General features: G+C 45.0%; 1 long non-coding RNA gene across 1 annotated transcript in view; it reads right to left on the bottom strand.

Annotated features, from left to right (window-relative positions):
* Positions 1 to 2222: 2222 nt before the first annotated feature.
* Positions 2223 to 22868, bottom strand: part of LOC144110438 (uncharacterized) — a 46931-nt gene continuing 26285 nt past the window's right edge. The window contains exon 4 of the long non-coding RNA XR_013309840.1: positions 2223 to 2507. This is a non-coding gene — a long non-coding RNA (uncharacterized LOC144110438). The remainder of the gene's footprint in view (positions 2508 to 22868) is intronic.

Genomic DNA, 22868 nt, shown 5'->3' with positions numbered 1-22868 from the left:
CAGAGAACCAAAGTAATGTTCAACGGTCCAGCAAGGGAACAGTAGTTCACAATTGGAAATGAGGTGCTGGAAGTGGTAAAGGGATTCGTCTACTTAGGGCAGGTAGTGACAGCTGATGGAGATCATGAGAGGGAAATAACCAGAAGGATAAGAATGGGGTAAAGCGTACAGGGCAGGTTCTCTCAGATCATGAATAGCAGGTTACCAATATCCCTCAAAATAAAAGTGCATAACAGCTGTATCTTACCGGTACTCACCTACGGGGCAGAAACGTGGAGGCTAACAAAAAGGGTTCAGATTAAGTTAAACACAGCACTGCGAGCCATGGAAAGGAAAATTATAGGTGTAACGTTAAGAGACCGGAGGCGAGCAGAGTAGGTGAGGGAACAAACGCGTGTAAATGACATCCTAGTCGAAATCGAGAGGAAGAAATGGGCTTGGGCATGCCATGAAATGCGAAGGCAAGGTAACTGCTGGTCCTTAAGGGTAACGGAGTGGATTCCGACAGAACGCAAGCGTAGCAGTGGGCGGCAGAAGGTTAGGTGGCCGGATGAGATTAGGAAGTTTGCGGGGGCATAGGGCGGGCGCGACAGGCAAAGGACAGGGTTAATTGGAGATACATGGGAGAGGTCTTTGCCTTGCAGTGGGTGTTGTCAGACTGATGATGATTCGACCATTTCACCTGTGCCGACGCGTGCACCTCCGAACGTAAGACGACAACATGCCCCTGGTCAATAGACTCATGATCCTTGGCCTCTATATACAAGACATTTTAGATGACACCTTCTTCACACAGAGCACCTAGACAAGCAAACCAAACAAACCGCAGGCTTCGTTCGCAGAGTGGCTACACGCAACCACGGTCTGTCGGAGAGGGGAACCCTTAATATGACTTCATACATGGTAGCTGCGCGAAACACGCACACGCAAGACAGGGTACGGGACGCGCGCAAACTTACAACTGAATTTTATTCAACGGACACATCACATATTTGAAGGAAAAAGAATGCACTTTGATCATGCGCAGCAAAAGGGTACAGCATGTGACAATCAGTAGCACACCAAGGCCAGAACTTAGATCGTTTTATCGAGGAAGGCTACCTCTCTAACAGTACAATCGAAGAATCACTCATACACGCATCTCCCCTTTTACTTATGAAATAGGCTTCCATAACTTCACGTGTGATTGTGATTTGATTTGACGTCCCAAAGCGACTCAGGCTATGAGGGATCCGGAAATTTCGACCGCCTGGGGTTCTTTAACGCGCACTGCATCGCACAGTTCACGGGTCTCTCCTCCATCGAAATTCGACCGACGCGTCTTCCGGGTCAGCAGCCGAGCACCATAACCACTGAGCCACCGCGGCGGACGTGTGATTGTATCGCGACTCTTGCCCAGAACTCAAATCTCCTTCAGCCGTGGCCGACAGTCACTGCAGGACAGGCAATGTTAAGCCAAAGTAGATCCCAGTTGTTAGCGATAACCCACGTTTCCGTGCACGATCGTTCAAGCAGCGTCCAGTCTCGCCTAAGTACGTTTTTCCACAAGTCAGTGGTATTTCGCAGACAACTCCGGCGGCGCATCCCGCAAAGGGCCTAGCGCGCTTCTTGTCACAACCACTTTTCTTTGTTGCTTGATAGGTGATGCGGGGGCACAGCTTTGAAAGAACATCTTTTTTCTTAATATGACAGACGCCCTAATCACTGGCCGTTTTAGTTGTCGCCTTTCCTACCACTTGCACACCAAAACGCTGATGTTCTTATAAGAAAGACGACCACCTCAGCACAAATCACTAACTCCCAACGGGCACTTGCAATACTATCTCAGAACTTATCGAAGCTCAACGAACCAACCTGATACTTCGACTAACCTGCACACAAACTGACCCGAGCACCCGCGCTTAGCTGTGTTCGGGGAAAAGACGATCGGCAGGGGCAACACGTCTCTTTATCCCCAGCTTCCTGTCGACGGCACTTATATACGGCCTGATTCGACCGGGGTTAAATCGGCAGTCGCCTTTTCCTGACCTTCCCTCCATCTTTCACTTTCCTGTCTCTTACAACTCTCCTGGCTCGTACTCCCTTCTTGGGTTTCCCGTTTTCATGGCGGCTAGGGTTAACCTTGCGTGGCGCACTTTCCTGCGCTTCGTCATATTTAGTTATAGGCAGTGCCACTTGCCACATCGCGCTAAAGAGGCACGGAGGCAAACAGGACGGGCGCCAACTTACAACTGAACTTTTATTGCATGAAACCAGGCAATATAAGCACTTTCTTGACAGTGAAGAAGAGATAGAAAATCACTGAAATGTGGGAAGCAATTACACAACGTTATCTTCCAACAACGTTTACGGATTATGTGACGAGTGAACCGCCACCAACTCGCCCGGGCTTCCGTTGTGAGCAGGGCTTTCTGCGAAGTTCCTGCGCCGTCCGCTTGTTGGGCTCCATGGCTCCAAAAACTCATCACCCCGACAAAATTAGGTGGACCGAAGTCGCAGTAGATTTCCTGCAAAGAACAAAAATAATTTTTCTAAATATCACGTGATACGTTCCAAAGTTCAAGAAAAACCAGCCCGAATATTGTCTCCTTTCCTGGTATCAAAATCTCTGACTAATAAATGCCTTATGCTTAAGGCACAAAGTAAGCGAAACAGCCAATTTAGACCTGCTACTCAAACTTCTAATGAACATTAAACCGCCTCTAACCCGTGCACCCGTGGGTTTTCCTCGGCAATCCAAAGCCTCTGAGGCAGTGGACACATCACAAAGCCATCCTCGGTTTCCGGGATAATATGTCTAATTAATATTGTGTGCGCGTAGGCGCCTGTTCGAAGACGTCTCCACGCCAAATAAGCGATTGGGAGATTAGTGGCTCACAAGCAGAGAGGTTAGAAGTGTAGGAAAGCGTATTTAAAGAAAATGGCGATTTTAACAACAATATACAACACAGTTGAACAAAAATGAAGAAAAAACGCTGAGCGTGGTGGCAACTACCACCACCGCGTTTCGAGGGGGACGCCCCTACCTTCCACCCATCCATGCACTCGAAACCGAAACGAGCCTCTTGACTACCACACTGTCGTACAACACTACAGTCGGAGCCGCATGATATACTCACGTCCCCAATCCACACTAGACCGCTTACAGCTTATGCGTTGGCGACAGCTTCAAACAAGCTCATTCCCATCCCCTCGGTTTACTCACTTGCTCCATCCCAACTGCTTCCATTCATATTGTACCATCTGCGGAGCCAGCCCCCGGCTCTATCACTACATCTGAGCACGCCCACATCTCATCTGTGTACCGCGCATTCGCTCACCCACTCCTACTTCCTGGGAGACCTCTGTTCTGGCCACAAGAGCTGGTGAGCAGCGCAAGTTGATTCACCAGGCTAGGCCAGAGGGCCCTCGTAGGAACGTGTTTATCGTTATTATTAAAGGAAGTATATCCTTCTCCGCCAGTACGCACCATGAGTCTTTCCTGGCGATTTAACCTTCCGACATCATTTCCTTTTCAGCGAAAAACAGAAAGAAAATTACTTCTTTAGCAACGAAATTGGGATATCATAACATTTTGTACGCACAAGAAAATTCTCTGTAGTGTGCTGCCCTAACGGCAGAGCCAATTCTGTCGGTATAAAAGACGACCTCTCAACAGCACAGACAAATCTGACGAAAACAACAGGACGGTAAAAATTTGTCGTATTTCCGGACCAGTTGTGCCTTATTTTTCGCCTGGGCGTTAAAGAAAAGGAGGCATTGCATGTTAGGCGTGAAGGGCGCGCCGAATGTTATCGTCCATCCTTCTGCATGGAGCTTTCAGTTTACATTGCTTTGTGGAGAAAACAACATTATGAACGAATATTTTCAAGAAATCCGGCTGCTGCGTTCTTTAAGCGCAGATCATTCATATCCGATATATCTCATTCAATGCCATTAGGTTTTGTTCTCAATATTATCCAGATAAATAAACGAAATAATTAGACATTAGTATACCCCGAAGGGCAGTTATACGAGTACAACTGAAAGATTTGCAGCGTTTACCGAAGCTTGGTAGTTAAAGAAGAAGTCGTCCTTTTGTGGTGAAGGAACGCAGAGGACCGCCTGCCCGACAGGCAGTGGTCTCTGTAGAGTAACTTATATGTTACTCTATGGTCGCTCTACTAACCAGGCAGGGCGAATGTCCCGATTTTTGCGCTTCCTTCCTCACCCTCACCAGTACTGTACTGGCTCTCCCTGAACCTCACGTCACAATGAGCCGGTTTAAGATTCGTGTTGTTCTTAGCTCCAGATGTAGTCATACCTTGTTAGCACGTACACTTTGGATCCCTAGCGAAAGTGTCCATAAAGCCAGTGGTCCGTAATAAGGAATAATGAAGAGAAAACAGTTCGTGATTTAAACCCTCCACCTGTGCATAGCGGTGGGGAGTGAAGTGGAAATTAAACAAATTGTACGCCCCGTCGACGGAGCGCCATGAGAATGCAAAGCTATCATTTGCAGTTGTTCCCTGCTTTTCGCTCCATCCAACACACCTAATAGAAGTGGCCGGTAGGGAAGCTGAGACTTCGTTCTCATGACTTTCCATGTTAACGCGACAGGATTACATGGAACCCTACTTCGGCCTGTCCGTATTAACGGGAGCTGGTCATATTAAAGAGGCACGGCTGTATGTCCTGGCGTTACTGTGTCGGATTAGGCGCAGTTTTCAGTAAGTAAGAATGGCCGCACGGAGTAATACAGGGACTACGCTCATGCTGTAGCCGACCATGGACAGGGAAAAGGCGGGTCAGTGTGGTACATCCGGCAGCTGAGGCCGTGCAAAGCGCAGAGCAATCCTCACTGCCAATGAGTAGCCACGTACACAGTACACGGCGAATAAGAATACCAAACGATAGATCACTTAAAGAAAGGCCAGGTGACTTGAATTATGCGGAAGTAGTCAGTTGTGCAAAGTACGTTGGGAACAAGGAATGTGCCTTTTCCGGACGCTCAGCACGAACATCAGAACTTTCTGGCGCATCGTCCAGTATGTTTGCTTTTGAAATATCTTCTGCCTTTCATTATGAAACTGGCAATCTAGAGGTTATGCCCCGTCTTAGTCCGCGATATCTTACCTGCGGTGACGAAACGTTCAGCATGCCCAAAGCTCGGTTCAGTCATTTTAGCGAGCGAAGGAGGTTTGCGTAGTAGGCAAGTGGGTGTTATGACACATGACAGCGATGTGCGTTTCTATACCAGCGCCTTTTAATGCGATATCATTTATATTGTCGTGTCACAAAAATTTCGAACTTTTCCGCCACGAAATTCCGTTCTTGGTTGAGAGGTCAGTGATGCCATGAGCAAAGCCAAATTTGAAAAATTTAAGGGCTAGAATGTTCAAGCACCTTCGAATAGGCAATCATATGGGGTTATTCCAAATCGACCTCCTTAAAATGCCTGGTTTTGTTCCTTAATCCATTTTGGGTCCATCAGGGGGACTCTATCGTATCTTCTTTTTTTAAGAATGTGTTCTGTGCTGACATTAGATTAAACTTCGTTCGTTATATTCTTTCATGAATGCCGCCATGTTGCAGAGGTAATAGAAGACAGCGAGCACTCTGAAAGGGTTGTGGTCTTCAGGCAGATATGGAAATGCTCAGCTGTCAGCAATAGCGAGCCCTGCGGAATAGAACGGGGTTTCTTTCCTTGCAATGGAGATGAACACTAAAGCCCTGCGTGAAAATTTCGTTGGCGTACTAAAATACTACGCTCTGCAGAGAATGGGTCCTGCGCTTTTATATGTTTATATCAATCCGCACGCTGCTGCAGGTGTCGTGGAAGACCGCAGCAATCACGCATCGACTAGACATCCGGAAGAGTCTACGTGGTTTTTTTTTTTGCTGGACATATATACATCCTACTTTAGAGAGGGATTTATATATGTCCAGCAAAAAAAAAAAGTTCACGTAGGGTCTTCCGGATGTCTCCTCGATATGTGCGTGTTGCGGTCTACCACGACACCTGTAGCAGCGTGCGCGCTCCCCCCCGCGAGTTCCAAATTTCGAGAACAAGAAAAAAAGAAACGGTCCCCCCAGAGGGAACACCTACTGGAGCAACGGGCATCCGCCCTTTGGATACCCGGGGGACAGCGAGAAAGGTGCTGTGCGAAAAAGCACAGTACCTCCCTTGTCCCCACACTCCGCAGCCTGGGCCAGCCATGCACGGTGCACCATGCCGGACGCTTGTGACCAGGAATCCTAGGATTCGATCACGCGCCCTCGCGAATGCGAGCGGGACACGTTACCCGTTACGCCACGGAGTGGCACGGCTTCGTCGTGTTTGCAGCGTGTGCTGAGACGAGAGGAACAAGCGAATTGGATACAGAGCATGCGCAGTGCTGCCCTGACTGGCGACTACAGCGGTCGGCAGCGATAACTGCGAGCATGACGCGGATATCGTTTGCTGGAAACAACGCTCAGCGGCAAAGGATATGAATTGCGCGGTATTGACGCTTTCAAGGTGTCGGAAACGAAACCAGAAATATATCACATGTGCCTGTTAACGGCATGGATACCCATATTTTACGGTTGCGTCGGGATAGGCGGCGGCTCTTTACGCAGAGATTAGCAGGCGTGGTTGCAGATATTCATTTACCGCGACTGTGACCGACATTAAAGAGGTGCGCGTAATGTAGGTACTGTGCATGCGCCACTGCCACTGTGTGCTTCGGGTTCTTTCTTTGGTTCACACTGGCTGAATCTCTGCATTGTTCGGTATCCTTCGTTTCGTTCTGTGGCTTCTGTGATCGTGCCTCTTTCTTTGGTTGACACTGGCTGAATGTCTGCATTGTTCGGTATCCTTCGTTTCGTTCTGTGGCTTCTGTGATCGGGCCTCTTTCTTTGGTTGACACTGGCTGAATGTCTGCATTGTTCGGTATCCTTCGTTTCGTTCTGTGGCTTCTGTGATCGTGCCTCTTTCTTTGGTTGACACTGGCTGAATGTCTGCATTGTTCGGTATCCTTCGTTTCGTTCTGTGGCTTCTGTGATCGTGCCTCTTTCTTTGGTTGACACTGGCTGAATGTCTGCATTGTTCGGTATCCTTCGTTTCGTTCTGTGGCTTCTGTGATCGTGCCTCTTTCTTTGGTTGACACTGGCTGAATGTCTGCATTGTTCGGTATCCTTCGTTTCGTTCTGTGGCTTCTGTGATCGTGCCTCTTTCTTTGGTTGACACTGGCTGAATCTCTGCATTGTTCGGTATCCTTCGTTTCGTTCTGTGGCTTCTGTGATCGTGCCTCTTTCTTTGGTTGACACTGGCTGAATGTCTGCATTGTTCGGTATCCTTCGTTTCGTTCTGTGGCTTCTGTGATCGGGCCTCTTTCTTTGGTTGACACTGGCTGAATGTCTGCATTGTTCGGTATCCTTCGTTTCGTTCTGTGGCTTCTGTGATCGTGCCTCTTTCTTTGGTTGACACTGGCTGAATGTCTGCATTGTTCGGTATCCTTCGTTTCGTTCTGTGGCTTCTGTGATCGTGCCTCTTTCTTTGGTTGACACTGGCTGAATGTCTGCATTGTTCGGTATCCTTCGTTTCGTTCTGTGGCTTCTGTGATCGTGCCTCTTTCTTTGGTTGACACTGGCTGAATGTCTGCATTGTTCGGTATCCTTCGTTTCGTTCTGTGGCTTCTGTGATCGGGCCGCTCTCTTTGGTTGACACTGGCTGAATCGCTATCTTTCGTTTCGTTCTGTGATCGTGCCTCTCTCTTTGGTTGACACTGGCTGAATCGCTGCATTGTTCGGTATCCTTCGTTTCGTTCTGTGGCTTCTGTGATCGTGCCGCTCTCTTTGCTTGACACTGGCTGAATGTCTGCATTGTTCGGTATCCTTCGTTTCGTTCTGTGGCTTCTGTGATCGGGCCGCTCTCTTTGGTTGACACTGGCTGAATCGCTATCTTTCGTTTCGTTCTGTGATCGTGCCTCTCCCTTTGGTTGACACTGGCTGAATCGCTGCATTGTTCGGTATCCTTCGTTTCGTTCTGTGGCTTCTGTGATCGTGCCGCTCTCTTTGCTTGACACTGGCTGAATGTCTGCATTGTTCGGTATCCTTCGTTTCGTTTTGTGGCTTCTGTGATCGGGCCGCTCTCTTTGGTTGACACTGGCTGAATCGCTATCTTTCGTTTCGTTCTGTGATCGTGCCTCTCTCTTTGGTTGACACTGGCTGAATCGCTGCATTGTTCGGTATCCTTCGTTTCGTTCTGTGGCTTCTGTGATCGGGCCGCTATCTTTCGTTTCGTTCTGTGATCGTGCCTCTCTCTTTGGTTGACACTGGCTGAATCGCTGCATTGTTCGGTATCCTTCGTTTCGTTCTGTGGCTTCTGTGATCGTGCCTCTCTCTTTGGTTGACACTGGCTGAATCGCTGCATTATTCGCTATCCTTCGTTTCGTTCTGTGGCTTCCTTGATCGTGTCTCTTTCTTTGATTGACAGTGGCTGACTGAGTGGATGGTTCGATTTCCACTGCCTGCTTCGGGTTTGCAGCGGCTTGTTCCTTCAACACTGTCTCTTTCGCTGCTTTGACACTGGCCGTTCCTTGGTTTCTTTGACTCTGGCTGTTCCTTGACACTGTCTCTTTCGTTTCTTTGACACTGGCTTCTTTGATTGTGTCCCTTTCGTTTCCTTGACACTGGCCGTTCCTTGGTTTCTTTGACTCTGGCTGTTCCTTGACACTGGCCGTTCCTTGACACTGGCTCTTTCGTTTCTTTGACACTGGCTGTTCCTTGACACTGGCCGTTCCTTGGTCTGTTTGACTCTGGCTTCTTTGATTGTGTCTGTTTGGTTTCTTTGATTGTGTCTCTTTCGTTTCTTTGACACTGGCCGTTCCTTGGTTTCTTTGACTCTGGCTTCTTTGATTGTGTCTCTTTCGTTTCTTTGACACTGGCCGTTCCTTGGTTTCTTTGACTCTGGCTTCTTTGATTGTGTCTCTTTCGTTTCTTTGACACTGGCCGTTCCTTGGTTTCTTTGACACTGTCTCTTTCGTTTCTTTGACTCTGGCTTCTTTGATTGTGTCTCTTTCGTTTCTTTGACACTGTCTCTTTGGTTTCTTTGACTCTGGCTTCTTTGATTGTGTCTCTTTCGTTTCTTTGACACTGTCTCTTTGGTTTCTTTGACTCTGGCTTCTTTGATTGTGTCTCTTTCGTTTCTTTGACACTGTCTCTTTGGTTTCTTTGACTCTGGCTTCTTTGATTGTGTCTCTTTCGTTTCTTTGACACTGTCTCTTTGGTTTCTTTTACTCTGGCTTCTTTGATTGTGTCTCTTTCGTTTCTTTGACACTGTCTCTTTGGTTTCTTTTACTCTGGCTTCTTTGATTGTGTCTCTTTCGTTTCTTTGACACTGTCTCTTTGGTTTCTTTTACTCTGGCTTCTTTGATTGTGTCTCTTTCGTTTCTTTGACACTGTCTCTTTGGTTTCTTTGACTCTGGCTTCTTTGATTGTGTCTCTTTCGTTTCTTTGACACTGTCTCTTTGGTTTCTTTTACTCTGGCTTCTTTGATTGTGTCTCTTTCGTTTCTTTGACACTGTCTCTTTGGTTTCTTTGACTCTGGCTTCTTTGATTGTGTCTCTTTCGTTTCTTTGACACTGTCTCTTTGGTTTCTTTGACTCTGGCTTCTTTGATTGTGTCTCTTTCGTTTCTTTGACACTGTCTCTTTGGTTTCTTTGACTCTGGCTTCTTTGATTGTGTCTCTTTCGTTTCTTTGACACTGTCTCTTTGGTTTCTTTGACTCTGGCTTCTTTGATTGTGTCTCTTTCGTTTCTTTGACACTGTCTCTTTGGTTTCTTTGACTCTGGCTTCTTTGATTGTGTCTCTTTCGTTTCTTTGACACTGTCTCTTTGGTTTCTTTTACTCTGGCTTCTTTGATTGTGTCTCTTTCGTTTCTTTGACACTGTCTCTTTGGTTTCTTTTACTCTGGCTTCTTTGATTGTGTCTCTTTCGTTTCTTTGACACTGTCTCTTTGGTTTCTTTTACTCTGGCTTCTTTGATTGTGTCTCTTTCGTTTCTTTGACACTGTCTCTTTGGTTTCTTTTACTCTGGCTTCTTTGATTGTGTCTCTTTCGTTTCTTTGACACTGTCTCTTTGGTTTCTTTTACTCTGGCTTCTTTGATTGTGTCTCTTTCGTTTCTTTGACACTGTCTCTTTGGTTTCTTTTACTCTGGCTTCTTTGATTGTGTCTCTTTCGTTTCTTTGACACTGTCTCTTTGGTTTCTTTTACTCTGGCTTCTTTGATTGTGTCTCTTTCGTTTCTTTGACACTGTCTCTTTGGTTTCTTTTACTCTGGCTTCTTTGATTGTGTCTCTTTCGTTTCTTTGACACTGTCTCTTTGGTTTCTTTTACTCTGGCTTCTTTGATTGTGTCTCTTTCGTTTCTTTGACACTGTCTCTTTGGTTTCTTTTACTCTGGCTTCTTTGATTGTGTCTCTTTCGTTTCTTTGACACTGTCTCTTTGGTTTCTTTTACTCTGGCTTCTTTGATTGTGTCTCTTTCGTTTCTTTGACACTGTCTCTTTGGTTTCTTTTACTCTGGCTTCTTTGATTGTGTCTCTTTCGTTTCTTTGACACTGTCTCTTTGGTTTCTTTTACTCTGGCTTCTTTGATTGTGTCTCTTTCGTTTCTTTGACACTGTCTCTTTGGTTTCTTTTACTCTGGCTTCTTTGATTGTGTCTCTTTCGTTTCTTTGACACTGTCTCTTTGGTTTCTTTTACTCTGGCTTCTTTGATTGTGTCTCTTTCGTTTCTTTGACACTGTCTCTTTGGTTTCTTTTACTCTGGCTTCTTTGATTGTGTCTCTTTCGTTTCTTTGACACTGTCTCTTTGGTTTCTTTTACTCTGGCTTCTTTGATTGTGTCTCTTTCGTTTCTTTGACACTGTCTCTTTGGTTTCTTTTACTCTGGCTTCTTTGATTGTGTCTCTTTCGTTTCTTTGACACTGTCTCTTTGGTTTCTTTTACTCTGGCTTCTTTGATTGTGTCTCTTTCGTTTCTTTGACACTGTCTCTTTGGTTTCTTTTACTCTGGCTTCTTTGATTGTGTCTCTTTCGTTTCTTTGACACTGTCTCTTTGGTTTCTTTTACTCTGGCTTCTTTGATTGTGTCTCTTTCGTTTCTTTGACACTGTCTCTTTGGTTTCTTTTACTCTGGCTTCTTTGATTGTGTCTCTTTCGTTTCTTTGACACTGTCTCTTTGGTTTCTTTTACTCTGGCTTCTTTGATTGTGTCTCTTTCGTTTCTTTGACACTGTCTCTTTGGTTTCTTTTACTCTGGCTTCTTTGATTGTGTCTCTTTCGTTTCTTTGACACTGTCTCTTTGGTTTCTTTTACTCTGGCTTCTTTGATTGTGTCTCTTTCGTTTCTTTGACACTGTCTCTTTGGTTTCTTTTACTCTGGCTTCTTTGATTGTGTCTCTTTCGTTTCTTTGACACTGTCTCTTTGGTTTCTTTTACTCTGGCTTCTTTGATTGTGTCTCTTTCGTTTCTTTGACACTGTCTCTTTGGTTTCTTTTACTCTGGCTTCTTTGATTGTGTCTCTTTCGTTTCTTTGACACTGTCTCTTTGGTTTCTTTTACTCTGGCTTCTTTGATTGTGTCTCTTTCGTTTCTTTGACACTGTCTCTTTGGTTTCTTTTACTCTGGCTTCTTTGATTGTGTCTCTTTCGTTTCTTTGACACTGTCTCTTTGGTTTCTTTTACTCTGGCTTCTTTGATTGTGTCTCTTTCGTTTCTTTGACACTGTCTCTTTGGTTTCTTTTACTCTGGCTTCTTTGATTGTGTCTCTTTCGTTTCTTTGACACTGTCTCTTTGGTTTCTTTTACTCTGGCTTCTTTGATTGTGTCTCTTTCGTTTCTTTGACACTGTCTCTTTGGTTTCTTTTACTCTGGCTTCTTTGATTGTGTCTCTTTCGTTTCTTTGACACTGTCTCTTTGGTTTCTTTTACTCTGGCTTCTTTGATTGTGTCTCTTTCGTTTCTTTGACACTGTCTCTTTGGTTTCTTTTACTCTGGCTTCTTTGATTGTGTCTCTTTCGTTTCTTTGACACTGTCTCTTTGGTTTCTTTTACTCTGGCTTCTTTGATTGTGTCTCTTTCGTTTCTTTGACACTGTCTCTTTGGTTTCTTTTACTCTGGCTTCTTTGATTGTGTCTCTTTCGTTTCTTTGACACTGTCTCTTTGGTTTCTTTTACTCTGGCTTCTTTGATTGTGTCTCTTTCGTTTCTTTGACACTGTCTCTTTGGTTTCTTTTACTCTGGCTTCTTTGATTGTGTCTCTTTCGTTTCTTTGACACTGTCTCTTTGGTTTCTTTTACTCTGGCTTCTTTGATTGTGTCTCTTTCGTTTCTTTGACACTGTCTCTTTGGTTTCTTTTACTCTGGCTTCTTTGATTGTGTCTCTTTCGTTTCTTTGACACTGTCTCTTTGGTTTCTTTTACTCTGGCTTCTTTGATTGTGTCTCTTTCGTTTCTTTGACACTGTCTCTTTGGTTTCTTTTACTCTGGCTTCTTTGATTGTGTCTCTTTCGTTTCTTTGACACTGTCTCTTTGGTTTCTTTTACTCTGGCTTCTTTGATTGTGTCTCTTTCGTTTCTTTGACACTGTCTCTTTGGTTTCTTTTACTCTGGCTTCTTTGATTGTGTCTCTTTCGTTTCTTTGACACTGTCTCTTTGGTTTCTTTTACTCTGGCTTCTTTGATTGTGTCTCTTTCGTTTCTTTGACACTGTCTCTTTGGTTTCTTTTACTCTGGCTTCTTTGATTGTGTCTCTTTCGTTTCTTTGACACTGTCTCTTTGGTTTCTTTTACTCTGGCTTCTTTGATTGTGTCTCTTTCGTTTCTTTGACACTGTCTCTTTGGTTTCTTTTACTCTGGCTTCTTTGATTGTGTCTCTTTCGTTTCTTTGACACTGTCTCTTTGGTTTCTTTTACTCTGGCTTCTTTGATTGTGTCTCTTTCGTTTCTTTGACACTGTCTCTTTGGTTTCTTTTACTCTGGCTTCTTTGATTGTGTCTCTTTCGTTTCTTTGACACTGTCTCTTTGGTTTCTTTTACTCTGGCTTCTTTGATTGTGTCTCTTTCGTTTCTTTGACACTGTCTCTTTGGTTTCTTTTACTCTGGCTTCTTTGATTGTGTCTCTTTCGTTTCTTTGACACTGTCTCTTTGGTTTCTTTTACTCTGGCTTCTTTGATTGTGTCTCTTTCGTTTCTTTGACACTGTCTCTTTGGTTTCTTTTACTCTGGCTTCTTTGATTGTGTCTCTTTCGTTTCTTTGACACTGTCTCTTTGGTTTCTTTTACTCTGGCTTCTTTGATTGTGTCTCTTTCGTTTCTTTGACACTGTCTCTTTGGTTTCTTTTACTCTGGCTTCTTTGATTGTGTCTCTTTCGTTTCTTTGACACTGTCTCTTTGGTTTCTTTTACTCTGGCTTCTTTGATTGTGTCTCTTTCGTTTCTTTGACACTGTCTCTTTGGTTTCTTTTACTCTGGCTTCTTTGATTGTGTCTCTTTCGTTTCTTTGACACTGTCTCTTTGGTTTCTTTTACTCTGGCTTCTTTGATTGTGTCTCTTTCGTTTCTTTGACACTGTCTCTTTGGTTTCTTTGACTCTGGCTTCTTTGATTGTGTCTCTTTCGTTTCTTTGACACTGTCTCTTTGGTTTCTTTGACTCTGGCTTCTTTGATTGTGTCTCTTTGGTTTCTTTGACTCTGGCTTCTTTGATTGTGTCTCTTTCGTTTCTTTGACACTGTCTCTTTGGTTTCTTTGACTCTGGCTTCTTTGATTGTGTCTCTTTCGTTTCTTTGACACTGTCTCTTTGGTTTCTTTGACTGTGTCTCTTTGGTTTCTTTGACTCTGGCTTCTTTGATTGTGTCTCTTTGGTTTCTTTGACTCTGGCTTCTTTGATTGTGTCTCTTTGGTTTCTTTGACTCTGGCTTCTTTGACTCTGGCTTCTTTGATTGTGTCTCTTTCGTTTCTTTGACACTGTCTCTTTGGTTTCTTTGACTCTGGCTTCTTTGATTGTGTCTCTTTGGTTTCTTTGACTCTGGCTTCTTTGATTGTGTCTCTTTCGTTTCTTTGACACTGTCTCTTTGGCTTCTTTGATTGTGTCTCTTTCGTTTCTTTGACTCTGGCTTCTTTGATTGTGTCTCTCGTTTCTTTGACACTGGCCGTTCCTTGGTTTCTTTGACACTGTCTCTTTGGTTTCTTTGACTCTGGCTTCTTTGACACTGTCTCTTTGGTTTCTTTGATTGTGTCTCTTTCGTTTCTTTGACACTGTCTCTTTGGTTTCTTTGATTGTGTCTCTTTCGTTTCTTTGACACTGGCCGTTCCTTGGTTTCTTTGACACTGTCTCTTTCGTTTCTTTGACACTGGCCGTTCTTTGGTTTCTTTGACACTGTCTCTTTGGTTTCTTTGACTCTGGCTTCTTTGATTGTGTCTCTTTCGTTTCTTTGACACTGGCCGTTCCTTGGTTTCTTTGACTCTGGCTTCTTTGATTGTGTCTCTTTCGTTTCTTTGACACTGTCTCTTTCGTTTCTTTGACACTGTCTCTTTGGTTTCTTTGACTCTGGCTTCTTTGACACTGTCTCTTTCGTTTCTTTGACACTGGCCGTTCCTTGGTTTCTTTGACACTGTCTCTTTGGTTTCTTTGACTCTGGCTTCTTTGACACTGTCTCTTTCGTTTCTTTGACACTGGCCGTTCCTTGGTTTCTTTGACACTGTCTCTTTCGTTTCTTTGACACTGGCCGTTCCTTGGTTTCTTTGACACTGTCTCTTTCGTTTCTTTGACACTGTCTCTTTCGCTGCTTTGACTCTGGCTTCTTTGATGGTGTCTCTTTCTGTGGTTGGTTGACTCTGGCTATTCTTTGACCGTGTCTCTCATCGGCTGAGTTGACACTGACTCCGTAGTCCAACTTCACCATTGATATACGGTCTTCTGGCTCCTCCGTGATGTTCTAATTGCAGGCACGCCCCTGGCGCTTCAGGAATACAGTATTAGCACCAATTGCGAGTCTATCACGCGCTCTTCCCCATCTGTCAATGTCGCTCCCCATCGCTGCACAGGCGCCTGACATTGTGCGAAGGTATGACTGGCCGCTATACTCCCTGTTTAATTCCACCTGCGCGATGCTGCTCCAATCCATTCTCGTAAACCGCGCTGCAATTTGCATTCGTATACCACGAGACCACTCCGGAATCGGACGGCAATTTCTGTGCGTCTCTTGCGATTGCGCCAACAGCGCGAAACGAGCGGTACCACCATAGGCGCGTCATGCTCGCCGCTATCGCTGCCGAACTTCGCATCTTGCTGCCGTATCGTCGCGGCCCAACTGCGTAGGTGACTGACGGTGCAGCACTGCGCATGCTCCGTTTCGCGCTACCGTGTTCCTCTCGTACCAGCACACGCTGAAAGCACGACGAAGCCGTGCCACTCCGTGGCGTAACGGGTAACGTGTCCCGCTCGCAATTGCGAGGGCGCGTGATCGAATCCTAGGATTCCTGGTCACAAGCGTCCGGCATGGTGCACCATGCATGGCTGGCCCGGCCGCGGAGTGTGGGGACAAGGGGGGGTACTGTGCTTTTCGCACAGCACCTTTCTCGCTGTCCCCCGGGTATCCAAAGGGCGGATGCCCGTTGCTCCAGTCGGTGTTCCCGTTGGGGGAGCATTTCTTTTTTTTTCTTGTTCTCGAAACCTGGAACTCCCGGGAGGAGTGCGCACGCTGCTACAGGTGCCGTGGTAGGCCGCAACACGCACATATCGAGGAGACATCCGGAAGACTCTGCGTGCGCCTTTTTTTTTTGCTGGACATACATAAATCCCTCTCTGAAGTCGGATGTATATATGTCCAGCAAAAAACAAAAAAAAAACAGCCCAAGTAGAGTCCTCCGGATGCCTGGTCGATGCTGCGGTCTTCCACAGCACCTGCAGCAGCGCGCGGATTGATATAAACATATAAAAGCGCAGGACCCATTCTCTGTTTTTCTTTGTTCTGTTTTTTCTTGTTCTCGAAATCCGGAATTCTCGGGAGGAGTGCGCACGCTGCTGCAGGTGCCGTGTAAGTCCGCAGCAAGCACACACACATTAGGCACCCGAAAGACGCCTCGTGGACTTTTTTTTGCTGGACATTTTTATAATAAAGCGGTATTTACGTCCCGATGACCAGCAAAAAAAAGGAACAGCCCACGTTGCGTCTTCTGGATGCCTCGACTATGTGTGCTTCCTGCGGGCTATTACGGCCCCTGCAGCAGCGTGCGGCAGCGAAGCCCAGTTGAGGTGACCCCTTCACAAGGAGGCAATTACCGGGCCGAGCTTTCCCATTTTCCCCCATCCCCATCCTGATGTACCTCCTCCAATCGAGAATCACAATACAATTGATATAGACATATCAAGGCTATTGATATTTTCAGTACCGTTTTGTATACGGATAGCAAACTTCATCGGCACCGTGGAGCACCGCTATAAACCTATATCAACCGGACATCCGAAAACAAGATGCACGCGTTTATTAAATTAGCCTGAATAACATTTTTAGGGCCCTTTTTTCATTCGAGACATTAGGATAAGAGAGCATCTGAAAAAATGCTATCCAAGAAAAAAAACGTGTCCGTCGCGTTTTCGGCTGTGCGGTCGATGTGCGCTTGCCACGGTCTTCCACGGCACCTGCAGCATCGTGCTGATCAGCGTTCCACGGTTACTTGCCGCCAGTCCCAGGGTAACAATTAATCAAGCCCCGCTGAAATTGCTAGTACAGCGCTAGTACTGATATGGATGTTACGGTGGGCTAGTAATATCTGATTAATAATTGTTAACGAACCTGCTAGTCAGCACGTCTTAGCTGTATTCTGATGTACTACACAGCTGACAATGCTATGCCGCAAAAGTGTTGTTAAAACTCGCGAATTAAAACTCACGTTGTTAAAACTCACAGTCGGGAAAACCTACAAGTCTGGATGCACACACAACCATAATGAAACGTTTTCAACGTACAGTCGTCCACACACCTGTTGAGACCACTTGCGTCAATTACACAAGGCCCAGGACTGCAACTTCAGCTTCCTACACCTCGTAAGCGGTTATCAACCACATTTTCTACCCTCCATCAGCAAACATTTCTTTATCCGAGGAAAGAAACCGATAACTCAAAGATGAGCCCCATTGCTGGGAAGAACGTTTCCGAGGGGCCGTCCATGTCTACGAACAAATCGCTCGAAATGGCATGCTTTAACACCAGCTACCAACTACAGTTGTAGAGGATAAAAGAAACAGCTGACTAATGAACCTCTGGCTTTACATCTGACAAACCAGGGGTCGCAGTCGTCACTCAAAGAAAGCGCATCCCATACTAGGTTTCTATATTCCTAATAGTTTCGAAATACCTTTCATCCCATATCGGCCTGTACGCGTCCGCAGTAGTCAATGCAAAATCCACGTTCATATTTTTTTCACTCTAATTATGAAGTTCATCCTGCCTTCAAAATCGAGTTGCTCAGGCTAGGCAACCCTCGATATATAAGCTAGGCCTCTCTTACTCTTCATAATATTCACCCTACATCGCAAATTCCATTCGGAGCTGACATACCGACACGATTATTGGGGCTAGTTTCTATAGCATTTTCGAAATGGAAACTCTGACTTTCGCAGAACGACCTGGTACAGGGAGACGACGAACAGAATGAGCACCTAGTTTCAATTGTTTACCGCACGAAAAAGTTTTCTTTTTCGTGCGGTAAAAACTTTTCTATCATGATGTAAACTAATTTCATGCCAAAAATAAAAGATAATCTTCGATGGTCCTGGGCTTCAACGGAGAGTTTTTTTTTCGCTAGCCATGTTTGGAGAGCTGGTTGAGGAACTCGCAAAGCACTCTTCCATGAGGATCGAGGGGGTTGCATTGGGGGCATTCCCCCATGTTGAGCAGAGTGGGAGGCTCAAGGTGGGGTGGTAGCGACGAAGGAGGCAGGAGGAGATGCAGCGGTCTGTGTGGTGTTGCCACCAGACCTCGCTATATGTTCAATCCAGTGTATGGTGAAGTGGAGGGAGAATGAAGCGTCCGTTCTTGTAACAAGTGGTGATTTCTGGACATATGAGCAGAGCCCGCGAGCTTCCTACGCGAGTTCCGATGTCCGATCTTCCGGAGCACGGAGGTATAGCTATCGGGACAGCGCATGCATGTGCTGCATGCTTACCAGGAATCGAGGCACGCCCGTGAAGATTATCATCTGGGTAAGCATGAGCCTTGAAGCGAGAATACATCGGACGGTTGGTGGTGAGGGAGAGATCTGGGCTCCATGCATTAGCGCTGACAACGTTCTGGCAGAAATGTGGCACTGTAACAGTATGCCGCAGCGTTGATTGCGTGACCAACCTTTCGCGATCAACCATTCACTGCCACCTGCCAGGGTGTCAGGGTGGGCGCGCTGCCTATCCAGTGCACAGAACGCACTCAACGTTACAGAAGCCAAGCCGCGCCTGCTTGCCCGATACACTACAGCTTTCGCTGTCTAACCAGGTTCATTAGTAGTTCAGCCGCAACCAATTTTTTTGCCGGCACAGGCTAAAATATGTGTACATATGTAAGAACAATATCCGATGCATAGGGCGTACGAGCAGTGAGTACGTGCATGACTATAGTGCGACAAGATGGTGTAAAAGTCAGGTTTAATGGCATAAAGTGGCGTACAGCGCCCATAAAATATTTAGTAAGAGCTGTTACATATAAAAGACGAAGCCGGGTAGCCTCAACCACAGAACTTGCTTAAGCAACAAGGGCGAGCCATCTAGCAGCTACGGCTAAGCTCAGCTTACTCCTCAGCATTGGGGAAGGGCTGAAATTACTTGGAAGACCTCTTTGGAATAATACCAAAAATCTTGCACGAGTACATTTTGAAAAACATCTTTTAAAAAGCACAGGATAGGGTTGATTGGAGAGACATGGAAGAGGCCTGTGCCCTGCAGATGGTGCAGTCAGGCTGCTGCTGATGAGGATCCAATAAAACATGCGGTCATCACCTTAACATAAAGAAGTGTCCATGGCTGCATTGAGCACCACTAAGCTTAGCGTTCTTAGCGTTCTCCTCAGCATTGAGGAGGGGTTGAAGTTTCCTCGAATAAGAGATATTTAGAAAGCTTACATGAGTTAAAATTTTAAAGGCCCTATCCAATGAACGAATGCAGTCAGCACCTAAAAATAAAGGTGCTGTCGTCTTTGTCTCCAATCTCGGGCAAATGATTAATATGTTTATCTTTATTTCATAAAATCTTCAATAGCCCTATGAGCACCACTCCCTCCCACAGCACGCATTTCACTCCACACCAGTCATCATTTTCATGTGGCCCGTCCACTCTCGTGCACTGTCACCTTCGCCAATTCCTTTTTTCCCCGCACAGCTGCAGACTGGAACGACCTTCCAGGCGACATTGCCACCATCACCTGTTCACCCATTTCATTGAAAATGTAAAAAAAGTATGTACAATTGTAAGACTGCTTTTTATCATTAGTTCCCAACCCTTATGTAATACCCCAGTCATGGGGCCTTTAAGGAAACAAAATGAAATGAAATGAAATGCAGACAACAGAAATGTGGGCTCTACAACTCGCGCATTGCGGTGAATATGTATCCATTAAAAGATGTGAATGTGTGATGTATTATGTCCTATCGTCAGTCCTGCAGAGACCAGCTTATTTGAATCTATTTTGTTTTTGTGTGCTATACCTTCCAATCCTTGGTTTTATTCTGTGCAGTTTGTTCTCTGTTTCTTCGTCCTAATCTTGCTGCCACTCTTTGAGGAGTGCAGCCCTATTATGTGGCCTGAGGTCCTGGTATAGAAGGTGTTTTATATCAATCCAACTCAGTTCGACAGCTGACACAGCAAGTCTATCACCTTCCTCATTTCCATCTAGGTCACAGTGACCTAGTACCCAGCATATTGTAACTTTAAGGTTAAATGTGCTTGAAAACATGTCATTTCAGGAGGGAATTAATTACAGGGTTTCCCGAAGGACAGGGCCAAAACCGCCTTTAATGGAATCTGAGTAAATAACAGAGATTGGGATTTTCTTTTGCATGAGAGGTCTAACAGCCAGTACGATGCGATGACAATCTGCAGTAAATATGCTTGTGTGTCTATTCATTGTTTTTGTTTCGGAAAGTGACAGCAGTGAATTGGACATGAAACTGAGGAAGTCTTGGAGGTATCAGTGTAGAACTATCTGCACTGATGCTTTGCTGAACGAGAACAGAAAACTGGGAAAGTTGGAACGGATTCATCTTAAAGCAGCGCGGTACACAGGACGTAGTGGGAGAAGAAACAAGAGACGACACGAGCGCTCGTGTCGTACTATGTTCCTGTGTATCGCGCTGCTTTAAGATGAATGCTTTGGTTGTAGGGGCATGAAGTTTGTTTTATGCCAATTGGCGACCCATGTTTGCCAACACCACGAAAAAATGTGTCACATTCAACTGGATACACCTCCCAGGGAGCAATTATGTCTTTAGAAGAAGTCACCAGAATATTGGAGACCAGTACGTTCATGTCTTGGGCAAGTATGGCGACTCAATAGGTAAAGGTGGGGTTTCATACGGTCGGTTTGAAAACAGTAGTGTACTGGATGGGTTTGCAACAGCGCGTTGCATGGATGGTCAGCATGAAATAAAACCTTCTTAGTGTATCTTATACTTGTAAACTTCCGCCGTCGTTCAAGTGACCATCGGACCCCTCAACATAAAAAACAGCAATTGGGCTTGTATGGAAACACCCAGTAGCCAACCGCAGACCGAGGTGGTACACTGCATCGAGCATTTCTAAGGTGCTTGTGTTGGGTTGGGTTTAGTGGCGCATAAGCAACTAATGCTATCATGCGCCAAGCTCAGGGTATAAGAAATTTTCTGTAGATTTTTACAAAGGTATAAAAAATATGGCAGTGTAGAAAGCCTAAAATGTTATACCCTTTTGCCCAGTATTGAGAGCAAAACAAGATTCTAAAATGACCAATATTAAGGGTTTCAAAGGAGGCTGGGTACCTTCATCAGCCGTCCTTGGTTGGGCAAGGACTGGAGGCCCCCAACCAATCAAAATAAAAAACCTCAGCCGTTTTCTCAGGAATGAGAAAGTGGCTGAGGTGCACCAGGAAAAGTACTGGGTCATGTTTTACATATTTTTAAGAAAACCAGCTTCTGTTAAAAATCTAAAAACGCAGGACATGTCCACAATTGCGTTTCCACCTAAGAGCTGTGATGGATGAAAACGGATGCATAGGTTATAAAACGGAGAGAAGCACTTTTTCCGTAGCTTTTCCAGTTTCTAGAATGAAATTATAATGTGATTGACTATAAATTCGTCTCCACATGCACAAACCGGTTTGTCTTCCTTTGTTAGCAGAAACTTGTGTGTAATGTGTGTGTGACCTATACGGAGACGGCAGATGATAACTATAATGACTTCGTTTAAACGTTTCTGGTGCACACATGACTTCCATTCACCGAGCACTGGTTTTATTAAGTGTAGCTTGTTATTTACTTCGCTGTGCCAAGTGGACTGCCAAATTTTCCTTGCCTTACATTGTAGTAATTTCATGCAATCGTTATAGGGCACATTCGCATTCTTTATTCGCTTGCCACAAGCTTTAGCAGCGCACAAATCTGCTCTTTCATTGCCTTTTATGCCGACATGACTTGGTACTGGCAGCAGAATCTTATGCTCTGTCCTTGAGCTATGGCTGTTGTAATGCTGTGTATGAGGTCGCCAAGCAGCGGGGTTATTGCATTTCTAGAATGAAGGGTTGTGAGCTCACTTAGAGAGTCTGTGTAAATAATACTGTTGGCGACGGTTCTCATTTACTATTTTTTCTATGGCTACACAGATAGCGTAACATTCCGCTGTGAAGATGGAAGCACACTGTGGAAGTCTTACTATTTTATTCCAATTCACCTGTACCACTGCACTTCCAACGTAAGTGTCTGTTTTTGAACCCTCTATATAAAAGGCTGCATAATTATTGTACTTTTCTTCAAGTGTGAGGAATTCTTGTATTATATGTTCTTGCGGAATTTGTTTTTTTTTTTACTGAAGCCTGTAAGAGTGAGATCACAGATCTCCGGAAAGTTGTACCATGGCGGAAGTGGACCTCGCCTTCGAGCAATGCTTGGCAATATGTCTAGTACGCCGAGGTTCTGGCACATGTCTTCAAATCGTAAGAGCAATGGACGGGTAGCTTGCGGTTTATTGTTAAAGAGTACTCTAGATGGGCACTGTGTAGCGATGGGGTAACAAATATGTTTGCGGAGTGAACGGGTGTTTAGAATGTACGAGCATGTGAGCATTGCTCTTCTGTCTGTAAGTGACGGCTCGTTGGTTTCAACATAAAGATTGTTTGTAGGTGACGTCCTGTAAGCACCAGTTGAAAGGCGCAAACCTAAATTGTGCACTGCGTCGAGTCGTTTCAAATACGATGGCCTTGCTGAACCATATACTATACTGCCATAGTCTAAGCAGGATCGTACCACAGAGCGGTAAATTTTTAGAAGGCTTGCCCTGTCAGAACCCCAGTGTTTGTGTGAAAGGACTTTGAGTATATTCAGTGATCGGGAAGTTTTCTTTTTTAATGCATTATTATGAGGCAGGAAAGTGAGTTTTTTTGTCAAATGCTATACCTAAAAATGTGTGCTCATTTTTTTACGGGCAACTCGGTGTCGTTCAGATGTTGGGTCGGATCTCCCTGTAATCCTCGTTTTAGTGAGAAAATAATGGCTACTGTTTTCTGTGCAGAAAACCGGAAGCCATTTCTGTCTGCCCATGATGCCAGTTTGTTAATTGTTAATTGTGTTTGTCTTTCACATGTTGACATGTTGGAGGATGTGCAAGCTATCTGGAGGTCATCTGCATAAA

The sequence above is a fragment of the Amblyomma americanum genome, chromosome 11, assembly GCF_052857255.1.
Source record: "Amblyomma americanum isolate KBUSLIRL-KWMA chromosome 11, ASM5285725v1, whole genome shotgun sequence".
Taxonomy (NCBI): Eukaryota; Metazoa; Arthropoda; class Arachnida; order Ixodida; family Ixodidae; genus Amblyomma; species Amblyomma americanum.
This window is presented reverse-complemented; position numbering and strand designations above follow the sequence as displayed.